The sequence below is a fragment of the Austrofundulus limnaeus genome, unplaced genomic scaffold (genome assembly GCF_001266775.1).
Source record: "Austrofundulus limnaeus strain Quisiro unplaced genomic scaffold, Austrofundulus_limnaeus-1.0 Scaffold148, whole genome shotgun sequence".
Lineage (NCBI taxonomy): Eukaryota > Metazoa > Chordata > Actinopteri > Cyprinodontiformes > Rivulidae > Austrofundulus > Austrofundulus limnaeus.
In genome coordinates, this window is record NW_013952550.1 from 1,040,018 (window position 1) to 1,045,647 (window position 5,630).

Genomic DNA, 5,630 nt, shown 5'->3' on the forward strand with positions numbered 1-5,630 from the left:
GCAGTAACTGGACAGAAGTAAAGTTTTCTACACTCCTAGACACTATAATTGCACAAAAAATAGTTTATAAATGCAAAAAAAGGTGCATTTAGCATGATATGTCTCCTTTCAAATTACTGAGAGAGTTCAGCTGGTGTCTTGGCTTTCCATGCCTTTTTACACCTCCCTTTCTTCATGTGTTCAATACCTTTTCCCTGTGCCATTCCACATTATTACAAATAACTTCATTTCTGGACATTTATGGTTTGATTTCTTTGTATGTATGGATCACTTGGGTTGTTACCGACATCTGGTGAAAATTTCATGTCATTAGCACCTCTAGTAATATGTTTACTGAGAAAAATGGTGACGTGTTCAATACTTATTTTACCCGCTGTTTGACTGAACTGCCAACTCTCGCATTGGAAGAAGACTCCCCTAACCACTCAGCCACAGCCGCCTCAAATGTCGTTACATTTGGCATGTTATTACCATCATCTGGTGCAGAATCCAAGTATTCAGTGGATTGGATTTTGCTGCAACTGTCTCACCAGCTTTTCCTTTGTCATAGCAAATACATCAATCAAAGACAGTACGGCTGCAATCAGATGTGAAAGCTAGCATTTTTCTCAAAATGCTGACGTGCATCATAGTAATGCCTGGTTCTAACTGTGCAATTTTCAATCACTGCAGACTAAATCTTTTATTGTGAAGGAACTACTAAAGTTTCTGTGGATTTTAGCACTCGCATGACCAAAAAGAAATTAAAAAATGAAACTGAACTGCGACAACAGTGTTAGAAATTCTTTGTGGCTGCAGCTGCAACTGACACCTTCCCACCAATGAGCACGTCCACGGCGGTCTCTTTTTCCTCCTCTGCATCCTTTCAGGGCCTGCCTTAAGACCAGATCCTGTGATTTACTCATTACTGAACTGATCTCTTTGTATCTTTATAACGTATGCATATCTGCTGCAAAAAGAAACAGCACAGCCAAGCACCTGTGTATCGTACAGTATGCCATAGGGTAGGATCAAGATTCAAGGTTTTACATGCTTTAACATGTAAAAACCCACAAATCCAGCCGACTTTATATATAGCTGATATATAGCTGATATAGCTATATATAAATTATAATACTTATTAATACGCCACTTTAAACTCTCCATATAACATTCAAGTCATGTTTGTCTCTTGTAGAATTAAAATGGCAGTAACTGCTCATTTTGAGGACATCACAGAGACTGTGACATCATGACTTGTTTGAAAGTTTTAAAAACTGTTTAAATATAGGAAACCTTTTTACTGCTGTGGTCTACGCAAACTCAGCATTTATGTGTCTAATGGACAATACAATAATGGGTTAAATCTTCTTGCAGAGACAACACAAAAATACAAATAGTTTGGCTCCATCCAACTCTGCAAAGACAACAGAACCGTGGACACAGATGCAAGCCAATGTGTAACATCCTCTGATTACCTGCTATGTGGCACTTACAGCACATCTGTCGCAGACTTAAAAAAAAAAAAAAACATACCAGGTAAGCTTGAAACATTTAAATGCAGATATGCAGCCTGTCAGTTTTGTTTTGGAAAGAGGAAATTGATATTTGATAATGGAAAGGAATAGTAAAATAAATAACAGCAAGTAAATTTATTATTTTCATGATGATGCTAATGCTAGAAAACAGAACGTTAATTAAATAAGTTAGCAAAAATATTTTGGTGTACTTGAGATAATTCGAATGAACTGAAAAGGGACAGCTCATGATGTGGACCATTATTAGGCAACAGAGCACGACTGTTGATAAGACGTGGTTATTAGGGGTGGGAATCTTTTACTATCTCACGATTTGATTCGATTCAGATTTTTGAGGCCACGACTCGATTCAAAATCAATTTTTCATTCAAAAGTCAATGCGAGCCCATTTGTCGTGTTCCTAAAGTGCTTCATCTTCATTTTGCACACAGTGAAGCTCGTGTCAAACTCAGACTCATTCAGTAAAAAACAAAATGAGCCCAAATCTTTGCATTCAATGAAGACGGGGTCAGCTGAATCGCTTTCCTCCAGTTTTGTAGTTTCCTCTTTGTTTTGGTGCTTTCTGCGCATTCTTGGCTGTGTCTCAATTCATAGCTGGGCCACGTAGGCCACATCCTTGCTGGGCCAGGTAGGATGCTAAAAACTGCTGCGAAATGAGACGGTCTAGCCTTCGCCTGACGTTGGCTTCACGTGGGTTTGTGTGACCACGTGCTCCCCCGTTACCATAGTGATCAGTTTCATGTCAGACTTAAAATGCTTCGGGACGTGTTTACACGTCTTTYTACTGGAAGAATAAATTCACAGTTAAAAAGGTAAACGTAAATAAAGAAAACAATAATTTAGGTTTAGCTCCAGTATCTACAAAGGACATAACACATATTTTTTATTATTATCACGAAAATAAAGTCATAATATGCGAATAAAGTTGTAATATTATGAGAATAAAGTCAGTGCTTGGTGACCTTAAGAATGCTGGAACAATTTATTCATTTAGTATAATGCTTAAAAGTTTTTTAATGAGATATGAACAAAGATTTGGTTGATATTTKTATTTTTGTTGTGAAGTTGTTATTTTAAATTATATTGTGTATTAAGTTGAGTTTTATTATTTGTATGTTGTACGTTTTTTAGATACATATTTTTTATTGGGGCAAATGTTATAAGATTTTATTCTTTCTGCTCCTTTTCATTTGAATATGTTGTGATCGTGTTTTTTTGACACAACATTGTCTATTTGTTTGTTTCTATTATTATTTGGTTTTCTTTTTATTTATTTATTTTTTGTTATTTGTTTGCTGAATTAAATAAAGTTATTTTTTCCCCTCATACCTTCTGTGTACAGCCAGGTGTTTCTCTGTGTTTATAAAGTAGTCCGTGATGACCTGGATCACTGTTAGATTAATATGCTTTCTTCCAAATTAACTACATGACGACTAAATCTGTCAATGCATCTATTAATTACAATACAGCTTCAGTTTATCATATAGTCGTTTGCACAATTTCCATGTCCTGCTACTTATATTTGGGTGCTAAAAGATAACTATTTATTTATAAACAATAAAGAACAACTTGACAACATCCTCATTTTAATGCAGTGATGACTGCATGCTTTTTCACGTAAAGGCTAGGATATTAAGACTTTTTTCTTGAAGTATGACTTTAATCTCGTAATATTACGATTTTTATTCTCATAATATGACTATTCTTGTAACGTTATGATTTTATTCTTATAATCCTTTATTCTCGTAACTTGTAGTTGCATTTTCTTTTATTTAACATCTTATTGCAGCATAAATTTCATCAGCTAAGTTGCTAAACTTACTTTTAAAAAACAAATCCTTCGGTCCGTGGTGAATTTCCAAACTGCGCCGACACGTTAAAAAAATAAAAACACCACGTCTTCATTTCTCTGTTTATTTTGCTGCCCCTGCATTGAATCCTGGGACATCCTCGGCTGGTAAGGATACATGGATGCATCCTCGGATTTCGACAGGAAGTAGGACGCATTCCTGGGCCGCATGATGAGGAGCCTTCGAATTGGGACAGTCCGGCGCGGAACAATGACGTATGCGGCCGACAAATGTGCACTTATGAGGACCCAGCCCCTGAATTGAGACACAGCCCTCATGTTCCAGAACCAGCTCCATGTGACGTCAGGACATCCCTGGCCACATCAACAAATTAATGATATATTTGCATGTAACTTTAGATGTCAACTGTAGACAAATGGAACTGGGTGTAACAGAGCTGGTGTAAACAACAAGGTCTTGTTGCTTCAATGAAACTGTTTAACATTTAACCTAATGTGAAACTCCGCTCATTAATTTAACTTTCCATCATTTAAAAAAAACACACTTCTAGACTCAGTGGCCACTTTATTCACCAATAAATTACATTGTAATGAAAGGCAGCGGAATTATTATTTTTTTAGGTTTGGGCATAATCGTATCGTGTGCAATTAATCGTCAGAAAAACATTTAATCGATTATTTTTTGGCATATGACGATTACTACAATTACTGCCACCAGGCAGAGTCTGCTGCTCGATGCTCCTCTCCGCTTCAAATATGACAAACATTAAAAAAAAGTTCTATAATTTATTTATCTATCAACACAATTTAAAAATTTGATGTACAGCCTGAAGTCTGTAATTTTGACACAGTTTGGAAATGATTTTTATGAAGAGCAAATCTTTCCTACAATTGGTGATGTGACTAGGATATAAGGGTGTCCAGGAACTCCAGAGAATTAATCGTCAAATTAATCGTTTTTGGCTAAATACCACAATTAATCGTGAGTATTTTTTTGCCAATATTGCCCAACCCTAATTTATTCTTTTTCATAGATAATAACCATTTTATAGGGCTTATGTGTATATCCTCTAAACCACTATCAAAAAATGGGACAACAAAAGGACACGGCAACATTCCTACGAGATCCTGAGAAATAAATTAGTGGGTGCCAAGCTTGCAGACTGAAAAAACAAAAACAAAAAATAAAACCAACAAAAAAACAGGTTAAGTGTTCCAGCACCAGAACAAAATGACATAAAATTTACTTTATTACAAAAACTATTCACTGTCAGTGTAATCTGTAAAAACTAACATTTTACACAAAGACAAATGTATGGTCTGTCCAGGATCCTGGGACATAGACTAGCAGGGAGTGTTTGCACTTTGTCTCCTTTTCTCCAGTAAGTTTTTCACAGCATGAGACACTTTAGACAAGTAAGAAATGATTATAAACACATTTGTGTTAACAACTACAAAAGAGAAACTGTAAATTTGTATAGAAATGCAACATTTAGCTAATTATTCATTAAACAAGTTCAATTTGGACATTAAATATTGGACAGAAAAATGTAAAATTAATCAAACCCAACGCTGGCAACTGAGATTTTCTGCTTGTAATATACCAACAAATATTATTGCGTTTAGAAATAATACAACACAAAACGCATCTGGCTTGTTTTATGTGAAAATGCAGGCAAAGATGAGCAGATGTAATCAACCCACTGTGTATACCTGATGGCTGTGTGTGTCTGTCCTTCTCAAATACATGCAGTTTGATGCTGTGGTTTTGGCCGCTGCATCATAAACAGCGGATAAAAAAAAACACAGTGGGACACAATCAGCTCACGAAAACACTCATAAATACAGCTGCGGTGCGTTTAGTGACTCCAGCCACGCGTTAAATCTTTTTACACTTGCGCTATCTTACCTCCTAACAGGAGGCTAGCTTCATGCTTAGCATTATGCTAACTAGCATAGCAATAACAGCTAACTGCTTCGACTGATCAAGAGTGCTTACCAGATTAAAGCGCTCCGAGTTGCTCTTTTGTGCTTCGCCGCCGGATATTCTCTCGAGGATTATCGGTCTTTGATGTAACCTTACACGTTGGCTTTGTTTGTCAGCATCAAGGGAAATCGGTTGCCCCGTCCTCGACGTCTTCTTTCTTCTTAATGTAAACCTCCTGGAAACCGTTTTTTCTACCTTACTTTTCATGCACCGAGACCCGATATTGGATGGTTAATCAGGAAGTCTCGCGAGCTTTTCAGCACGGCGTCGATTACTTAACATGTAAATCCCCGGATGAGACGCTATACAGACCCGT

General features: G+C 36.6%; 1 protein-coding gene across 1 annotated transcript in view; it reads right to left on the reverse strand.

Annotated features, from left to right (window-relative positions):
- The window catches only part of znf1035 (zinc finger protein 1035), a 32,725-nt gene extending 27,095 nt beyond the window's left edge, over positions 1 to 5,630 (reverse strand). Inside the window, exon 1 of the mRNA XM_014016612.1 lies at positions 5,327 to 5,630. The gene's annotated coding sequence lies outside the window, so the exon portion shown is untranslated. The remainder of the gene's footprint in view (positions 1 to 5,326) is intronic.